General features: G+C 41.8%; 1 long non-coding RNA gene and 2 pseudogenes across 1 annotated transcript; 1 reads left to right on the top strand and 2 right to left on the bottom strand.

The window, feature by feature from the left end:
* Positions 1-9,122: 9,122 nt before the first annotated feature.
* Positions 9,123-9,900, bottom strand: LOC125124715 (cytochrome c oxidase subunit NDUFA4-like; annotated as a pseudogene).
* A 208-nt stretch (positions 9,901-10,108) lies between these two features.
* LOC125124351 (uncharacterized) lies at positions 10,109-17,640 on the top strand. The gene is made up of 3 exons (XR_007134282.1): positions 10,109-11,006; positions 13,960-14,019; positions 15,741-17,640. It is a non-coding gene; the product is annotated as an uncharacterized LOC125124351 (long non-coding RNA).
* Positions 17,641-19,264: 1,624 nt separating this feature from the next.
* LOC125124714 (GTP:AMP phosphotransferase AK3, mitochondrial-like) overlaps positions 19,265-19,996 on the bottom strand; it is a 44,529-nt pseudogene continuing 43,797 nt past the window's right edge.

Raw genomic sequence — 19,996 nt, 5'->3', positions numbered from 1 at the left:
TTTTAATGATTTCTTCTCTGATTTTTATGATTTCCTTCCTTCTGATGGCTTTAGGTTTTGTTTGTTCTTGTTTTTCTAATTCTTTTAGGTGGTAGGTTAAGTTGTAGATTTGAGATATTTCTTTTTTGAGGAAGACCTGTATCACTATGTTCTTCTCTCTAAGAACTGCTTTTGTGGCTTCCCATAGATTTTGAATAGTTTTGTTTTCATTATCATTTGTCTGGAGGTATTTTTTAATTTTTCTTTTGATTTCCTTGTTGACTCACTGTTTTTTTTTAGTAGCATGCTGTTTAGTCTCCATATTGTCAGTTTTTTCTCATTTCTTTTCCTGTGGTTGATTTCTAGTTTCATGCCCCTGAGGTCAGAGAAGATACTTGAAATAATTTCTATACTCTTAAATTTGTTGAGGTTAGTTTTCTGCCCCAGTATGTGGTCAGTACTTGAGAATGTTCCATATGCACTTGAAAAGAATGTATATTCTGATTTTTTTGGATGCAATATCCTGAAATTGTCCATTAGGTCTAAGTTTTCTATTGTGTCATTTAGAATCTCTGTTGCCTTTATTGATTTTTTTATCTAGAGGATCTGTGCACTGATGTAAGTGAGGTGTTAAAGCCTCCTATTTTTATTGTATTCCCATCAGTTTCTCCTTTCATGTCTGTTAGTATTTCTTGTATGTATTTGTGTGCTCCTATATTAGGGCCATATATATTGACCAGCATAATACATTCTTCTTGAATTGATCCTTTTATCATTAAATAGTGTCCTTCTTTGTCTTTCTTTATGGCTTTGTTTTAAAGTCTATTTTGCCTGATATGACTATTGCAACTCCTGCTTTCTTGTCTTTTCCATTCTCATGAAATATCTTTTTCTTCACCTCACTTTCAATTTATATGTGTTGTTTGCCCTAAGGTGAGTCTCTTGTAGGCAGCAGATTGTAGGCTCTTATTTTTTTTTTATCCAGTCTGCCACTCAATTATGTCTTTTGATTGAACATTCAGTCCATTGACATTTGAGGTAATTATCGTTAAATATGTATTTATAGCCATTTAAAAACTTGTTTTCTAATTGAGTCTATGTTTCTCCTTTGTTCATTTTTTTTTTGTCTTTTCTTAGGGCCACACCTGTGGCATATGGCAGTTGCCAGGCTAGCGGTTGAATCAGAGCTGTAGCCATTGGCCTACACCACAACCACAGTAACATCAGATCCAAGCTGTGTCTGCGACCTACACTACAGCCCATGGCAACGCCAGGTCCTTAACCTACTGAGCAAGGCCAGGAATTAAACCTGTGTTCTCATGGATGCTAGTCAGATTCATTCTGCCAGGACAGGAACTCCCTTTGTTCCTTTCTTTTTGTGGTTGGAAGCTTCCCCTTTATTTTATGCTTGTGTCCTCTTCTTTTTAGTTTTTGTGGATATAATGTTTGATTTTGATTTGTGGTTGCCCTCTTTTTCAAGTATATTAAGCTTCCTGTATTTGCTTGCTTTAGCCTGATAATCTTATAGGCTCAAACACATTCTTTATAAAAGAGTCTAGATTTTCTTACTTTCCTTCCCCACATTTTAAGATTTTCAGGTCCTTTTTTAAACATCTTCATGTTTATCTTTTTCTGTTCCTTGTGTTTGTTATTGCTTTTACAATAGGTTTCTTTTTTTTTTTTCTTTTAAATCTGTATACTGGCGTATTTAAGTTATTACTTTTCAGTTGTGGTTTCCTCCATCCTATTTCTTCTTACCTCTTTTTTATTTAGAGGCGACCTTTCAGTATTTCTTTTAGAATGGGTTTAGTATTACTGTACTCTTTTAGTTTTTATTTGTTGGAGACATTTTATTGCTGCTTCTCTTTTAAATGATATTCTTGCTGGGTAGAGTACTCTAGGCTGCAAGTTTTTCCCTTTTAGAACTTTGAATATGTCTTGCCACTCTCTTCTGGCCTGTGCTGTTTCTGTAGAGAAATAAGCTGATAGCCTTATAGGGGTTTCCTTATAATTAACTTTTTGTTTTTCTCTTGTTGCCTTTAGAATCCTTTCTTTATCTTAAACTCTTGCCATTTTTATTATAATATTTCTTGGTGTGGACCTGTTTGGGTTCAACCTGTCTGGGGCCTTCTGTGCTTCCTGTATCTTGATATTTGTTTCCTTTAGATTTGGAAATTTTTCAGCCATAATTTCTACAAATATATTTTGAATGCCCTTTTCTTTTTCTTTTCCTTCTGGAATCCCTACTATGCCTAGATTGGCCCATTTTATATTACCCCATGTATCTCTTATATTGCTTTCATGTTTTTTCATTTGGATTTCTATCTGCTGTCCTGACTGGGTGATTTCCATTATTCTCCCTTCTAAGTCACTAATTCCTTCCTCTGCATTATCCATTCTGCTGTTCAGTGCCTTGAACTTAGCTTGCATCTCTGAAAATGAATTTTCTATTTTTTCTTGGCTCCTCCTTATATTTTCTAGTTCGTTTCTAAAGCAATCTGCATTGCTGTTCATATCCACTCTTAATCCCTTCATATTCACTCTTAATTCCTTCAGTATTTTCACTACCTCCTTTTTGAATCTGATGTCTGTTAGACTGCAGAGGTCTATTTCATTTTTTGCTCCTTCAGGAGAATTCTCCTGTTCTTTTAACTTGGAATGGTTTTTGAACTTCTTCATTTTGCTTATATTTTTCTTATTCTGTGAGTTTAGGAAAAACAATTACTGTAGCCTTGGAGGGCTATTTATTTGTGTGAGTACTCCTGGGTATTTAGTGAGGACTTATTATTATTGTTTGTTATGAGGATTGCTTTTGGTTTGGATGCTTGCTGTATCCTTTCTCACTGTGTGCAGGCTGTTATCCCTGTGCTGGTGTATGGCCTGTGGTTGCTTCCAGAGAGATAAAGGCAGTGGGCAGAGCTAGTAGCCAGTGCCTGGTTGCTGGGCACTTGACAGTGGCAAGGACATGTGGGGAGATGGTGCAGGCTGCTCCTGTTTTCCGGACCTGGAAAGTGGCAGTGACCTTCAGTCAGGTGTAGGTGGTGGCCAGAGCATTTGGCAGTGGTAGCAGCAAGCATGTGTGTTCCCAGGGAAATGAGAGCAACAACAGGTGGTACTCAGTTACAGTGCCCTCATCTGTGCCATCCTCTGAGGTGACGGGGGCTGTAGGTGGTGCCTGTTTGGGGACCCCTAGTGTTGATGGGCCACACCTACCTCTGGAGTCTGAGATGGCTGTAGTGGTTTGCCCCCACTGAACTTAGCCTGTGTAGAAGGTACCTAGCTGCCTATAGCCTGCCCAAGAGGAGCCCAGCCACCCATAGCCTGCGTAAGAGGTGCCCGGCTGCCTGAGAGCCTGCACATGCACAGAGAAAGATATTCCTATGGCTGTCTGCCCCTCCTCCCCTGGCCCTCCCAGCAATGGTGCCTTGCTTCTCCTGCAGGCCGTAGCCTCCTCCCACACTCCCTTGGCTGTGGTACTCCACTCCCTAGCCTGTGGCATACTATTCCCTAGCCCCTCAGGCTGTCTCCACACAGCCAACCCTAGTCCTTTCTCTGGAACTGACTTCCAGAGCCCAAGTCTCAGTGCCCAGCCACCTTCTAAACATGTCAGGCTGTGGTGTCCAGGGATGGTGGTACCGATGGTTTGTGTGGCTCTCTGCTTTGCCCTCACCAGTCCAGTTTCTGTGCTTTTCTCCAAGGCTTTGAGGTCACACCATCTGGGCTGATCTCCCCATAAGTTAGGTGGCTTCCCATGGTATGGAGTCCTTTCCTCTTTCACTGCTTCCTCTCAGGATTGCTGGTCCCATCCTGATTCCTTTTTTTTTTTTTTCTTCTTCTATCTCTTTTTCCCCCCTTTTTGTTCTACCCAATTATGTAGAGGGTTTCTTGCCCTTTTTGGAGGTTTAAAGTCTTCTACCAGCATTCAGTAGATGTTTGTTCTACATGTAGATGGGTTTTTTTTTAATGTGTTCATGGGAGAAGGTTAGTGCCTTATCTTACTCCTCTGCCATCTTGATCCTGCCTCTCAAGTTATCAGAAATGTCAATTTTGAAACAGGGTAGTTTCCAAGCTGGGAAGGAGAGAGCCAAGCTGGGAATCTAGGAATGGAGGTAAAACTAGTTGAAGGTTTTCCATAAGGCAGGTTGAAAGCAGGGACACTGAGGTATATAGGCAGGGAAATATCCAGAAGGCAGAAACCAAATCAGGAAAGGGCAGTCCTATAGCAGGAAAGGATGGAGAATGTGAAGCAGGAAACTGGGCTTCAGTAAGACCCAGAACATTCCTGAAGTCCCAAGGCAGGAAAGAGAGTACATGTACCAGGGCCCAGACCCATTCCATCTGAGATCTAGGTAGGGGATTCTGTCACCCAAGTATTTCAATGCACCACTTAATATCTGATATTATATGTATTCAGGTAAGCACCCAACATTTTTGGAGGACACATTCTGGAAATTGCTTTCAGATAGAAGTTTTTGAACAATGCAAGAAAATAAATCTGAAGTTCCCACTGTGGTGCAATGGGACTGGTGGCATCTTGGGAGCCCTGGGATACAGGTTTGATCCCTAGTTCAGCACAGTGGGTTAAGGATCTGGTGTTGCCACAGGAGCAGCTTAGGTCACAACTGCAGCTCAGATTTGATCCCTGGCCTGGGAACTCCATGTGTCATGGGGTAGCCAAAATAAATGAATAAGTAAAAGAAAATAAATCTCATAAGTTCCTTGTCAATGATTTTATTATTGAACTCTTTAAGCAAAGGGGTGCTACAAAGCAAAATTTGTGCTGGGGGAAGATGGATGGGTGCCTGAGAATGCTCTTGGGAAGCCATTGCAGTGGTCCATGAAGAAGTGATGGTGGCCCAGACCAGGGTGGGTGGCTGGGGTGGGATATGGTGGTTGCAGGTGCAGAAAAGGGGACAGATTTGAATACTCCTTAGACCACGGGCTGCTAATTGAAATGCATACAGGCTTTTATATTTAAAATTTCCATAATAAAGTTATTTTAATTGTAAGAAAACAAGAGATGGAAAACTCCAGTAATTATGCTGGAAACCTCCAAGTTAAAAGAGATTTAAACATAACTACTGATTGCAGTGCAGGGACCTTATTTGGATTCTTTGTTCAAGCCAATCGTTAAGAAGTTTATGGGACTTGGAAAGTTGAACACTGACTTTATGTATTTAGGAGTTGTTATTTTTACATGTGATAATGGCATTGTGGTATTTTTTTTTATAAAGAGTCTATCTTTTCGAGATATATACTAAGATATTTGTAGATGAAATCATATGACTGGAGTTTTCTCCAAAAAATATGGAGGAGTGGGCAGGAGTTAGATGAAACAAGATTGTCTCTGAGTTTGTTAGAGCTATATGCTGGATGCATGGGTGCTCATTCTACAAGGAGCCAAGGCATCCCTTGTTATGACAGCTGCTAAAGTCACGTGCCAGAAACTTTTCAGAGCTCCATATCTGCTCTCATCTATGCACGTTCCTATTGCTCCAGGATGAAGACATCCAAATGCCCACTTTAATAGAGATGCAACAGAGCCACAAGGAGGTGGGAGTTGTAGTGGAGCTTTTCTGTTTGTTTTAAATGTATGCATCTAGCTCTTCATGCTAAAAATTGAAGAGAAGAAGCATTTTGGAATTCATCAAGATGAGTAATGCTGTGTGGGATGAGCTAGTTGCCCCTCTTCTCTTTTCCTTCCTTAGAAGTGGAACTCTAATTGTTTGGCAGGCTTCAGTACTGCCCGAACATTTCTCAACCTCCTTATTATGAGGTGTGGCTATGTGATTTAGTTCTGGCCAACAAGATGTAAGCTAAAATGTTATATGGGACTTTTTGGAAGGATCCTTAAAGGAAGATGACTCATCTAGGAGGTGCGTCCCTCTTTTCTTCCCTCTCTGATTCCTGTACCTGGAATGCAGGTGTGAACTCTAGAGCTCAGTCACCAGGCTGGACCACTGAGGATGGAAGTCACATGCCTTGTGAGCTAGAGCAGAGAGAAAAAAAGAGTCTAGGTCTCTGATGACTCTGAACTGCCTGTCTCTGGACTTATTTCAAAAGTGAAAATAAACCTTTATGTGGTTAAGCCAGAATTACTCTAGGTTTTTAATTAGATGCAAAGAGCCTAAATGCTAATTAATACAGGTATCTGATTGTTTATTGTTAATAAATAAAGCACTAATAAAAAATAAAAGTGTATAGAGTCATAGACTCAGCAGTTCCAGTCAGGATTTCACCCTGTAGATATTCACCAAGAAATAGTATTATTTGCAAGACCTAACACTACAAGAAGCCTAGGCATTCATGCATGGGGACTTGCGGCATATATAAGCCCTCATCGAAATATCAGACAGCCTGTTGAACAATGAGACCTCTTTGTGTTGTTAGGAAAGAGCCTCATGTGAAGGCTTATCATTCAGTGGAGATGAGTAAGTTATGAAAAAAGCACATCTGGGAGTTCCCATCATGGCGCAGCAGAAATGAATCCAACTAGTGAACCATGAGGTTGCGGGTTCAATCCCTGGCCTCGCTCAGTGGGTTAAGGATCTGGCATTGCCATGAGCTGTGGTGTAGGTCACAGACGTGGCTTGGATCTGGCGTTGCTGTGGCTGTGGTATAGGCCAGCAGCTGTAGCTCTGATTAGACCCCTAGCCTGGGAACCTCCATATGCCGCGGGTGCAACCCTAGAAAGACTCCCCCAAAAAAAACACGTCTAGTTTGATCTTTTTTGTAGAAATTATGCCATGTAAGTATAAATTGTATATAATATACTGTATATTATGTTTATATTTTTATACCATGTATGTACCATTTATTATATATAATTATATATACACGTTATTATGTATGTTTATTCTATTCTATTCTACAATCTATATGGATTATATATGCAAATTTAATTGAAAAAATGAATTATATACTATTTATAATTTTTACATATGATATATACATAAAAAATACACAGACACATACATATATATGTTCCCCCACCCCAGGGGGGAATAGAAGTGTGCTAACTGAAGAGAAAGCCAGGGAGTTGGTGTGAAGACCGGTTCTGATTTTTCACTTTATAGTTTTGTACAGATTGGATTTTCTCTCTGCAATTTTTTTTGTGTGTGTGTATCTATTTAGGGCCACACCCATGGCATATGTAAGTTCCCTGGCTAGGGGTCAAATTGGAGTTGTAGCTGCCAGCCTACACCACAGCCACAGCAATGCAGGATCTGAGCTGCACCTGTGACCTACATCGCAGCTCATGGCAACGCTTGATCCTTAACCCACTGAGGCAGGCCAGGGGTTGACCCCACATCCTCACGGATGCTGATCAGGTTTGTTACCACTGGGCCACAATGGGAACTCCTCTCCACAATTTTATATTAAGAAAAGAATTACTCCCAATAGCACAATTCTCTCCAAGCCTGATTTTATAAATTAATAGCACAAAGAGTTTACACTCGTTAAATTTTCTTCAGTATCATTATCTTAATATTTAAGGTACATACTGATTTCGGCCTAATTTAAGTGGTTACAGTAAAGGTATTGTTGTCCCCCTCCCATCTTCCTGTCACTGTCCTCCTCTCCCTCTTCCTCCCCCTCTCTTTCACTCTCCCTCCTTGTCCTTTTCTCCTTCCCCTACCCTCTTCCTTCCATAAATACGTAATGTTACTGACTCTCTAAGGACCTAGTCTTCCCGGGGCCCCTGTAGGGGGTCAGGGGAGACCAGCATAAAAGAAAGCATCTCCCCAGGAATGGACCAGCTGACTAGGGATGCGATCTCCCAGTGCTGGGGTAGAAACTGATCCTCTGTGCCAACACAGAGTCCTGGGAGCACTCAGTGGCCTCCAGGTGGTTTTCACCGGATTGTTTTTTTGCAGGTCAATGAGGACACATGTACACCAACAGGAGTTGGCATATGTCCAGGAGTGTATTTCCTTAGGCTTCAGATGAACACAAAGGTTTATTTTGACTCTTTCCCACACATTAGATCTCCACTTATGAGAGCGTGATGGAAACACAGCAGGAAGACAGATAGCAGCCAGATAGCTGTGGGCCATGAGGCAGATGGCAGGAGAGGTGACATTGGTCTCCAGAGGATCTCAAGGCCCTGTGAAGCCCACAAGAGCAGCTCAATTGGTGTTTCAATTTTAGGACAGTTATTTATATGGGAAATAACCTTAGTTCCTGACCATATCCTTTAGTGATAACATCTGAACCTTGGCAACCCTGTGAACCAGAAAGGCTTACTGTAGGATGATCTAGAAAACTCATGACTGGCAGGTTGCAGCGTTGCTTCCGGGATGGATTCTCACATAGATTAATACCAGTTGATAAAAATCTGAGGGACGAAGGGAGGAACATGTAGGAAATAAGGAATATAGGAATCTGTCTCTGGACTGATGTGTGGGTCCCCACAATTTTGGGTTTGAAATATATGCCCAACTTAAACTGACTTAAGGAAAAATCGAGGTTCACTGGTCCATGTAACTGGAAAGTTTGGTGAGTGATTTCAGGCACAGTCAGACCCAGGGCTTTAGACGGTGTATGAAGGACCTTGTCACTGCCTCTCTCCTTTCAGCCCTGCATTCCTCTGTGTTAGTTTCATTCATAGTCAGGCATTCCCTACAAGGTGGTACAAAAGGTGACCAAGGGGTCCAGCTACAAATTTAGCAATCCCACGTTAGACACTTTTTTTCTCTCTAGTTCCAATGATGTCAGGGCTGATTTTCATTGGCCTAGTGTGGGGCACATGTCCATCTTTGAACCAGTGTCGTCCCTTGTGATCTTCCAGACCCAGACCTGGTACCCAGGCCTGGAGCCAGAGTCACATCCGACTGGGGAGTGGAAGGGGTGAGGTACAAGGGGAATTTCAAAGGAAAATTAGTGTGTTGATATCACAGGCAGGGAGACACAGTCAGAGGACAATGAAATATCTGCTACGCCTTTGTAGCCTTCCGTGCTTGAAGTTTTTTTGTTTATTTTTCGAATTTTAGATTATTTATTAATCAGTGTAACCCCCAACACAATATACCAACATGATTTTGTGCATTTAGAGGGGAAATATTTCCTGGTTAAGTGGAAAATTGTGCAGATGGCTTCTGGAAGACCTTCATTCCAAGCAGCTCTATAGGGAAACATTTCATTTAGAAGTCCAGATCTTCTTTCTTCAGTTTGCTGTAATCTCCATGCACTGCTAAGAACTTGTATTGATCACTGGGAGCCAGTTTATTCTAGGGTTCTGGGTTATTCTTCCTGTCCCAACTGATATCTGGATTGAACAGTGCTAGGCCCATGACATACAGTGCTGCTGCAGTACCTCCTGCACCAATAAATATGAAGAGGGGGATCAAGCTAGGATGCTTCTTAGCCTGACTGATGATCTGGTGGAGTATGGTAGCAACAGAGGCCTTGAGCTCAGACTGAAAAGAAGATTAATGTACAAGGCCTTGGACTAAGCAGTGTCTGTCTGAACTGTTTTTAGTGGTAAATGAAAGGGGGAAGGGGGACTACCAATATACCCCAATGTATGATCCTTCTTTGAAATATTAGCCACTAGAGGCTCCAAACTACAGCTCTGGACTTGAGACTTACTCTAAAGTTTTTGGGTTTCTTGTGGTTATCCCAAGTATTGGGGTTGAAAACAGATTGGGACTAGAAAATATATACATGCTCTTAGAAGTATTCTCCAGGCCTAGATGGATTCCTGGTTTAGGATTTCCCTCAGACAGGTAAAATAATTCATGACTTTTCCTAGGGGTTTTATAATTCCTCCTCCAAACCTAAGGACCCAGCTTATTTTATTTTTTTGTTCATTATTACCTTTATTTTCAGAGCAATGAGTACATGGAGGGCTAGACTCAAAACACTTGGGAGTTTTGCCCCCAAATCAGGGGGCCCTTCTGCACTCTGCTGTGGGTGCATAGAAATAGCAGTAAAGACCAATGGGGCCACCTTCCAGAAATGGGATGTTTGAAAATAATTTTTTTAATTTTAATTTTTAAGTTTTTGAAGTTTTATTGACGTATAGTTGATTTACAAAGTTGTGACAAATTCAAAGTGATTTAGTTATACATGTATACACGTCCATTCTCATTTAGATTTTTTTCCCATGTAGATTATTGGAGATGAAAATAAATCTTTGTTAAGACTGAGAAATACATAGATAATACTTCATAATACATAGATTGAATGGATTCTGTGGAAAGTTGGAAGACGCTGGATCAGAATGCAAATGATGTGGTCAGACAAAAGAAGCAGAGGAAAATCAGCACTGCCAGCCCTTAACACCATTTCCAAACATGAAAACTCCGTGAAGACCATAAACTCATCTCTGAAACCGACAACTTCTAATTTTTTTTCTTACTGAGAAGAGAATATTCTGGAATTCTTCCTACAGGCGGGCCGTCAAGCATAGACCTATTTCCAAACAAACATCATTAGTAAAGAGAAGTGGTATAATTTGGTGAAGTAAAAAAAAAAAAAAAGTCAATCTTGGCCACAGAAAAAGCTCAGGTGATGGCTCATATTCATCTCTCTTCTCAAAAATGGACTGAAAATTAACCTCTGGAGAAGCACCAGCCGCTGTCCTGTCAGAGTTAGAATCCACCCCTAAGTGTGCTGAAGGTTTTCACTCTTCACCACTCATTCCTTTTACTGAGGAAAATTCAGAAAGTTCAGTTTAGACGAATCCTCTGCTTCCCTCTCAGTTCAATAGCATCATCCAAAGAGGAAACAAAATCTGGAAGTGTCAACAAAGGTTACTCAGTTTACCTACTTCCTTACCTACAACTTCTGGAAAGGGCCATCCTACCTACCATGTGACTAGATCAGGAATGGCCCCTTACCAAGCCGGGAACCAACTAAATTACTCTTTCTGAACTTGAAGACATAGACTTGCCAACATGATTGAGGGCAGGAGGAAATAGATATGTGGAAAGTAAGCTCAGGTGCCAGGACAACCATCTGCTACACTCTGGACCCTGAGCCTGAGTGACAACCACCTTTTTGTTTTTGACCCACTGTTTCAGGTTTGTAAACCCCCATAGGCCTTGAAGTCTGTGACCTCTGCACTGATGGAGCTCAGCTCTGAAGGGCTTCTGAGGGATCCCAGTTCTTGCCCCTACTGAAGTCTAATTTGCTAGTCATTCTGAATTCCCAAGACTTTTTCTTTTCTTTTCTTTTTCTTTCTAGGGCTGCCCCTACAGCACATGGAGGTTCCCAGGCTAGTGGTTGAATCAGAGCTGCAGCCGCAAGCCTACACCACAGCCGCAGCAACTTGGGATCTGAGCCTCGCTTACAACCTATGCCACAGCTCACAGCAGCGCTGGATCCTTAACTCACTGAGAGAGGCCACTTTAGACATTGTGAGTTCTTAACCCGCTTAGCCACAATGGGTACCCCACCAAGATCTTTTCATACCTAGAATCAATGCTCTTCCTTCTCTGTGCCACCTTCTGCCTCCCTTCCCCTCTCCCCCGCCACCACAACACACAACTCTTGAGCACATCTGAGTGGTTTAAGACCTGGATGCCAAAACAAGCTTTCAGTAAAACAACTTCTGAGGGTTAACCTAGCAAAGGAACAATGCCACAGAAAAGAGAACTTGACTGCATACTATTTCATTCCCATGCCATTACCTGGAGCCATTGGCTCCTCTACAAAGGACTTCCATGCACCTCCTTGGAAGCCTCAGAACCCCGTTAACTTGGATTCTTTCAAGCTTCATCCCACCCACAGCATCTGGGCATAACTAACTATATCATAGAAGACGTCAAGCTGTAGACGACTTTTTTTTTTTTTTTTTGCCCCCACATTCTTGCTCCAGTTGTCAACATGCATGTTTGGGAGGTAGTTTTAAATGTTTGCTTGCATTTTGCTGAATTTTGGTGACCTCACTCATTGGGTCTGTTCACAGATGCCAGGAGAGGAGAGGGTCCTCACTTTTGGCACCCAGAGACCTGGGTGTTTTCGGGCCCTTGTCCAAGGGAGTGGGTGTGTAACAAGTTTGAGAGCCTTCATGCAGTGCTTTGCTCTTTTCCCATGAGTCAGAGTCATGTGCTATCTAAAATAGGTGGCGAGTGTGGGCAGGGCAGTCCAAACACAACTCACTGAGTTTATCCCCAGGGAGCATGTGACCCCTCATGCAAAGCCTCAGTGAGGCTCCTTTTGCCTGTTATAAGGGTCAGATTGAGCATGCAAACCTGCTGAGTTGACTGGTTTGGGTTGGCCCTGGTGATCCGTACATACGGCTGCGTGCTCTATCTTTAGGGAGGTGGGTACAAGTGGGTATTACTAGATGCCTGGCCATGAGGCAGACACATACAGGTGGCTGGGCTTTTCTTCTTCCTTTTTTCTTTCTTTCTTTCTTTCTTTCTTTCTTTCTTTCTTTCTTTCTTTCTTTCTTTCTTTCTTTCTTTCTTTCTTTCTTTCTTTCTTTCTTTCTGCCTTGCCTTGCCTTGCCTTGCCTTGCCTTGCCTTGCCTTGCCTTGCCTTGCCTTGCCTTGCCTTCCTTACCTTCCTTCCTCCCTTCCTCCCTTCTTCCCTCCCTTCCTCCCTCCCTCCCTTCCTTCCTTCCTTTGTGTTTTTTGTTTGTTTTTAGGGCTGCAACCGAGGCATATGGAAATTCCCAGGCTAGGCGTCGAATCAGAGCTGCAGCTGCCAGCCTATGCCACAGCCACAGCAATACAAGATCGAAGCCGTGTCTGTGACCTACACCACAGCTCATGGCAACGCCAGATCCTTTAACCCAATGAGCAAGACCAGGGATCGAACCTGCATCCTCATGGATACTAGGGGATTTGTTGCCGCTGAGCCACAATGGGAACTCCCTGGCTGGTCTTTTCTCGTGAACTGTACCGAGCATGTGCTTCTCTGAGAAGGCACGAGCTCACTGAGGTAGCTCAAGGCTGAGGCACTTGAGGGATTTTCACCCTTCTAGAAAATGTGTTTGGAGGTGAGTGACCTCCTGCTGCCCCCCCACACTTGTATGAACCTGTTCTTGTGATGGTCACATGGACGTTTACCTAGCAGCTCATGCTGATCTAGGACAAATGGCTAAGTACTGACTCTACCCTTGATGCTCCGCTGGTTGTTCAGTTTTAGGTCATTGGAATGATCAGCATGTGACAATCAGCCTTTGAAACCTGAGGGAGGGCTCCTTCTGACTTGAAAATGTCCTGTGGTGATGAGCAGACTGCAGGCAATCAGCAGGTATAATGCATCAGAGCACAGAATGGACCGCTTTACTGCAGCACAAGGAGGCAAAGTAGTTATTTAGAAAAGTTGCAACATACTGGTACAAGAAAAGCTAGGCCTTTTCCAGGGATTACCTAGGGGAAGTGCCTGCTGTATCAGAGAAAACTTTTAGAGATCTCTGTAGGGGGCAGGGAGGAAGGTTTGCTGACTAACAAATACTTAACACCCAGCCTTGCCTTAGGCAGATATGCAGCAGGTTATCCCTCTGTACCTTCCCTTCCTGACCATTTTCTTGACTTCCTTTCTGGCTTTCATATCCCACCTTACCACCATCCATGCTACAGGTAACCATCACTCTCTCTGGCCTCTCATATCCCTGACTTTTATTCTAGGAGTGTTGGTTGCTGTGTTGTCTGCTGAAGCCATTCTAAGCATTACTGTTAACTGTGAAATATAAAAATGTGTCCCCTTTTTTAGTGACCATCATCAGAAGAGGAAGGGCCTGTGGGAAAAGGGAGAGTTTTTGGACTTTCTTAAAACCACAACTCATGGTGTAAAGCAAGCTCTGCTTAAGGCAAAGGAAATAGCGTATCCAACAGCAGACCATGAAGCCTAAAGTCATCCGGAGGGAAGGACAGTGTCTCTAAAGGAGACTCAAATTGTTCTTTTGTGTTGCTCCTATTTTGGTTGTTAGTTTGGGGTTTGTTTTGTTTTGGTGGTTGTTTTATTTTTATTATCATTATTTTTAAGAACTTGACATCTCCCCTCTTCCGGTGTCTACAACAGAAGCAGCATTGGGTGGCACATGGGATCTCTTTGAGACTCAGGAGTCACTTTGGCTCCCAGGTAAGATTTCAGCCCCTGACAGTCCCTGCCTACTGCATTTTGGGAAGAGATTTTAAGTGACAAGAGAGTTACTAAGAAACTACAATTTAGTTGAAAACTTCGCTGTCAGACTGTAGTTGTTATAGCCTGAATCCTACCTTGTCATCACTTGTAGAGCCCAAGCTCCAAATACATAGAGAAATGTCATCTGGTTGCCTTATTGCTTCAATTTATTAACTTTTGAGAGCAATGCGGGAACCAAGAAAAGGAAGATTCTATGATTGTTAAACTTGCTAAAGATCACATTCACACTGTTTCTACCTCTTAGAGCCCCTTGAAATGGTCATTCTCCATGATGATGACCCCAGGAAGTGAGGCATATTCTTCCTAGATGAAAATCCCATTAAGACTTCATTTGCTTCAAAGTTAATTATCTAGACCTTGCCTGTACCTTTTGACTTACTTGAATTAATCATTTGCATCAATGTCCAGTGCTCAGGGTCTATAGTAGGCATTCTTTTTTCTTTTTTTAATATGGAGAAATAAAAATATTGAAAAGGCAGAATTAGAGCTCATTTCCTGTGAGTGTGGGTCTGTTCCTTTCTGTCTTATCACAGTTCTATCAATCTCTTGCCAATATTTTCTAATTTCTTGCTTAGTTCTAAAGATTTTCTTCTAATGTATTCCACCCCAAATCCAATGTCCTGCCAAGTAGCCAATTCCCCGTTCTCCTCCCACAATCTTTCCAGTCAGCATCTAACCCTTACTTCCTCCTCGTTTCTTTAGTCTCATGACTTCTTCCTTTACCCATAATCATAACTGAGTGGGTGATGACCATCCATGCAACAGTGAATCAGTGGGCTATCTGATAATTTCCCAGAGACTTGCGGTTTGACTGTAGCCAAATTCCGTATGGATGTGGCTGGACCTCCACTTCACTAAACACACATTCTGACTCCCTAGAAATAATCCTATCACTTTGGAGTCCTCCTCCACCGTCCACCAGTTTTGAGTATTTCTTCCAATCTCCTGACATTATGCAAAATTTCTCAGCTTCCTGAGAGTAGTGCTCCTGTGTCATGATATTCAAAGCTCTCTTACACGCATCCCCAATCTTTTTTCCTTCTTCCCAACACCTCCTCCCTGAGACAGAATATTAACTCAGGTGGTCAGTGTAGGAACATGGGCTCCTTACACATTCTTTTGGTATGGATATTGATTAACAATTGTGGCTTAAGGGCTCCAGGGAGTAGCACCTTCACAGGCCTTCTTTTATTATAGGAAATGCTCATTCCCCACAGACTTTGTTTGCTATAGGAAATGCAAATCTCTAGCCCACTCCTCAACTGATAGAAAAGGAATGTGAGGAGTGGTAACTTAATCTAAGGAAAAAAAAAAGGGCAAAGAAACCATAAAACCCCTATTGGACAAGGACTGATAAAGGTAATTGAGCAAGGCCAATGGGAGAAAACCACATCTTTCTGGACCCCACACTGGTACCCTCCCCACCTTTAAGGGATAAAAAAAATCCCTATAGGACAATAAAGAAGGGGGCTCTTCTCCCCTCTCCCAGCAGCCCTGGGAGCTATCTGCTTTCCTTTAATAAAGACTTTGCTTGCTTGCTGCCTGTGTGTTCACGGAGTTCATTCTTTGACTGCTGTGAACAAGAACCTGGATTCTGGCATCATCTTTCTGGTATCATCCCCACCTACAGTCTCTTCAAACTCATTTTCTTTCCACAGACTTGGTGTTTTCCTACCCCTTGCTGGAGAAGGCACCATGGTAAAGCTGTCGTGATGGTCACCCACCAAAAGTCTGTAAGGACCTCGCAAAACCATTATCACGTGCCTAATTGGAGAATAAGGATATCCCACAATTGCATGCAGACATGTTCCCATTTCAGTTTGTATAAGTTTATGTCAGTGACTAATAGAAAATTCAGCTGCTTTTCTGGAGAAATGCATTGTGTTTTGGGTTACTTTATCTTCAGAATCCATTTATTTGGCTCCCCACTCCCCCCAGATTTTTAGTTAGAACTAAAGCTATTGTGGACTGGAAAACATCAAACAAATATATCATGGTTTCTTTGCAAGTTCATTTTACAACCTGCATACTTGAAAATGTGCATCGTTAGCTGAATTTAAATACAATAGCGACAACAGAGAGCTTGACCAACTGGCCACACAGGAAAAGGTATTTATTTAAGCAAGCTTTCAAAAATCAGTAACTAGGGTAACAGTTGATGTGACATTCGATAAGCAACACACATAAAATGAAAAGTGTTAATTATCCATAGCAATGACTAATGATAAAATAATGATAAATTATCCATTGCTTAAATATCTCTATGTGTGGGAGAAAATAGTATGACTCCAAGGGCAGAACCTTTCGTGATGAACGTTCTGGCTTATAAGTCTGCCAGGGGGTTCTGAGACTCTGATGAAAACTGTTTGCAAAGCTGGCCCTCTCAGAGGAAGGAAGTCAGCTCTGCTGCTTTAAGGTAGTGGTTTACAAAAGCAAGGAGGTTTTAAAATACAACAGATATAGCAGTGACCATGGCCCCCACCTGTGATAACTAAAACAAAATACCCAGGGGGGTCAGGGTTCTCTCCTCAAGCTTCCAGCTGATTCTAACATGTGGCCAGAGTTGAAAGCCGTAGCTCTAGACTTGATGACTTATGTTTTTTAAGAGTGGACAAGGAAATCAGGTTCCATTTTGGGGTGGCGGCTTAAATATATCCTCTAGCTTCTTCATGCCTGGAGCAAGGGCCTTCACTGATGATCCTAAATAAGAAGTGAAACTTGCAGTGAACCAGAAACCGGGATAAATCCTCAAGTCTGGGTTGTAGACCGGATTGATACAAAAACAGAAAGCCCAGCCTAAAATTGCACAGATGACTTGTGCTAAAGAGACAGAGGAGCACCAGACAGACTGCTCTGTCTCCAAAGATGGCAGACCCCAGAAGCAGGAAGCTATCAAGGACCATCCACCTGTCAGTCCTTGGGGCCCCGCTGCTGTAGGAGGCAACAGTGATTCATCCTGCACTGATGCCCTTCCATCTGTGCTTGAGCCAAACAGCAGTAACACAGTGTCAGCCTCCACATAGGAATCAAGGCCAGAGAGCCCAAGTTAGACAGGTATGTCATGAGGAGGGGAACAGGTGCTAGACATGAACACCCCAGAGAAATCTCCCCTAGTGGCTTTTCCTTCTTCACTCTCCCTGAGAATAGATCAGAGGAAAATGAAGACCAGCAATCTCCCCCTGAAGATGACACTCATTGACAGAGACTACAATCTAATGGAGAATGTCAACCCTATAGAAGATTCCAGAGTCAAGATTAGTACACAGATGAGGAAGACCAACACTCCAAAAGATAGCAAACTCAATCAAGTGGATGAACTATCACCCAAGCAAGATAAATAGAGCAAGCAAAGCAGGAATTAAGAATATGCATAAGTAGATTTTTCCAATAGATGGGTGGGGATAGAACAGTCACAAACCAACCAACTAGACGTCATGGAGATTTAAACTTGGTCCTTGTAATAAAAAACTGAATAAGCAGATGAAACAGATTTTTTTCTGAAATTTAATTTTACTGTAAAAAGACTAATGTATGCCTTATAACCTAGGGACTAGTGATTGTTCATAAGTTTAGTAGTTCACTTTTTTTGGAAAGCACATAACAATATTCACATAAGACATTATAGAAAGTATTTTGAAGAATGAAAAGTTTTCTATAATCCTTTTCAAAAGGCTTGGTCTATTTTGAAAAGTTGATAATGGAAAGCAAAATTGAAAGAAAGAAAAATGTTTTTACCCCTGAATACATAAGAAACACTTGCCGCTATTTGTATTTTAAGTATCTGGAGCAAAATGGGCCGAATTGTTTAAAGGCAGCCAGTAATAGTTTGTATAAGGACTTGCTTTATTTAATTTAGCACCATCTCAAATTAGAGTAATAAGATTTAGTCTGGTTTCTACCAGCCTCTCATATTGCCCCACTCCTACAGCATGTAAGCACACATCTTCCTAATCCTACCTAAGGAATCTAAAATGATTATTTAAAAATGGCTGCTCGCATTATTCACACTGGCAAGATTTTTTTCCCCTTAAGCTAGAATGTGGATGATCGCCGATAGGTAGGAGCTTCTTTGATCAGGAATAAAGAACATCATCTTTAGCAAACTCAATTTCCTGGTCCTTGCTAACCTGTTATACAGGTTTATTGCTACATCCATTTACTAATTATGACTGCTATTTTTGTCAAGGAGATTTCCCACTAGGCCTGACTGATCTATTTCTAAATCCTAATGGCAAAGAATATGTATTTTATGTAGTGTCATAAGTTTTCTGTTTTACTTATTCTTCTTATTGTGATACTTTGTTACTCATCAAAACATAGTGATCAACAAGAGAACTGGTAGGTAGATCCTAAAGCATACATTTCTTAACCTGAATAATATCTGCAAACATAAGACATCAACTATGTTTTCCATGAAAGAAAATGCATTCAGGTTTGGTGCTTATACAAGAATTTATATTCCAATGTGATTTCTAACAAATCATAACTCTTGTGAACATGTCTTTTCAGAAGAAAATACGTCCTATGAAAGTAATATTTTCCTAAACGTTGATACATTTTTTTATAGTGAATGGAAAATTTTGAGTAAACTGAAGTTATGTTTAACAACAAAATTAACATAGCCTGACTGGTTTCTTCATTTAAAGGCAGAGGTACATTTGCATTCTTCAGTGGATCTGTAAATCCAGTTATTTTTTTCTGGAATTTTATACAGATAGATAGCATCTCACACAACCATGTCCCCTGTGTTAAAAATGTCTTTTTTGTCATTGGGTTATGCAGAAGTTTCTGATGTGATACTTTCTCCAAATTGTTATAATGTAATTTTTTACTTTTCCAGAAAACTGCGAAACCTTAGCAGTCACTTATTCTTACTGAACAAAAGTTAGATTACTACTAATTGCTCTTTTTACTTTTGGTCTCAAAGAATTTTTTAAAGTTTAGACATCTCTGATGTTTTTGAATTGTACACCCATAGAAGACAGCTAGAGAAAACACACTAGACAATTTCAAAAGAGAATTCTTAGTATCAGACATCCTTAATGTCCAGAATAAAATCCATAAAAATGCAACTAATATAATTTTCAAAAAATTGATGATACATGGTGGATTCTTAGAACAAGGACTTCCTAAATGAACGAAGGAAGAGTTTTGCTCATCTTGCTCATCACACGCATTTTTCCTAATGGTGTGCTTGACTTTTGTGGTGTATCTGTGGGAATTTTGTTTCCAGGAGAGCACATATATAGAGCCAGATCTTGTTGGTGTCTGTCCCAGAAAATGTTTCTAATGCTCCCTTTTTCTGGTAATAATCCAGGACCGGTTTTGTTTGGTCTTCGTAGGCCTTCAATCTTTTGATAAGTGTCTCTGGTTTATCATCCTGTCACATTGCTCACACCAGTCGTTTTGGGAGGGTTAAATTCCAGGTTGTAGAAGCGGCCACTGGCTTGATGAATCCAGCGAGCAGTGAGGCATTGCTGGAAGACCTCAGAGGGCACGTTCGGGTTCATCACCAGGTGTATCTGATAAACGCTATCCAGAGCTTCAGCCTGTGGAAGCGTCCTGGGGAAACCACACAACAGCCAGCTATACTAGGTGAAAATTTTCAGCTCTTGGAGGAGCAACTGAATTATGAGGTCAGCGGGGATGATCTTCCCCTGGTCCATGAAAACATTGGTCAGCACACCAATTTCTGTATCCCTCAGCATGTTGTCTCCGAGCAGTTCCCTGCTGGAGACTTCTTCAGCTGGAAGTTTTTGATGATGCGCAATGCCAGGGTGCACTTGCCTGAACCAGGGGCGCCTAAGATCACAGAGCGCAGGAGCCCTCACGCCGGCAGCCCTGACGCCGCCCTGACTGCTTAGCCGGGCAAAGGCTGCGGGTCCGGTGGGCTCGGTTGGCCCCCCCCTCTGCG

The sequence above is a fragment of the Phacochoerus africanus genome, chromosome 4 (assembly GCF_016906955.1).
Source record: "Phacochoerus africanus isolate WHEZ1 chromosome 4, ROS_Pafr_v1, whole genome shotgun sequence".
Taxonomy (NCBI): domain Eukaryota; kingdom Metazoa; phylum Chordata; class Mammalia; order Artiodactyla; family Suidae; genus Phacochoerus; species Phacochoerus africanus.
The sequence above is the reverse complement of the archived record's forward strand: the minus strand, read 5'-3'. Positions and strand labels throughout refer to the sequence as shown.